We start from the raw sequence: 387 nt of genomic DNA, 5'->3' as shown, positions 1-387 counted from the left end.
TGTGGAGTTGCCTTATCGGTCTCTTTGCAAAGCAGATTATCTTGATCTGGTCACAGGATCTGTAGTGTCCTCTCATAAATTCAATCCCAAAGTAAAGAGGGTCGTAAAGAGGGTCGTCCGGAGACGATTTCATAGTGTGCAGAGTCGTCTTCCTGAAGTGGTCTCAAGGTCTAAAGAGTCGTCTTTAAATCCTCTCTCAAAGAGGTCTTGTAAATGGAGTCGTCTCATCATTCCTCAAAGACAACCGGGAGGTCGTTGTGTGCCGTGTGTGTGCAGGATGATGACAGCCACCCTCCGCAAATCCACCTGACGCTGAGTGCAAACAGTCATTATTGTCCACCGTAAATCCTGAACTGATTTGAGGGACGCATGAAAACGCTACTCGTG

This window comes from Penaeus monodon, chromosome 32 (genome assembly GCF_015228065.2).
Source record: "Penaeus monodon isolate SGIC_2016 chromosome 32, NSTDA_Pmon_1, whole genome shotgun sequence".
In the NCBI taxonomy this organism is placed as follows: Eukaryota; Metazoa; Arthropoda; class Malacostraca; order Decapoda; family Penaeidae; genus Penaeus; species Penaeus monodon.
Note: the sequence above shows the minus strand (reverse complement) of the source record.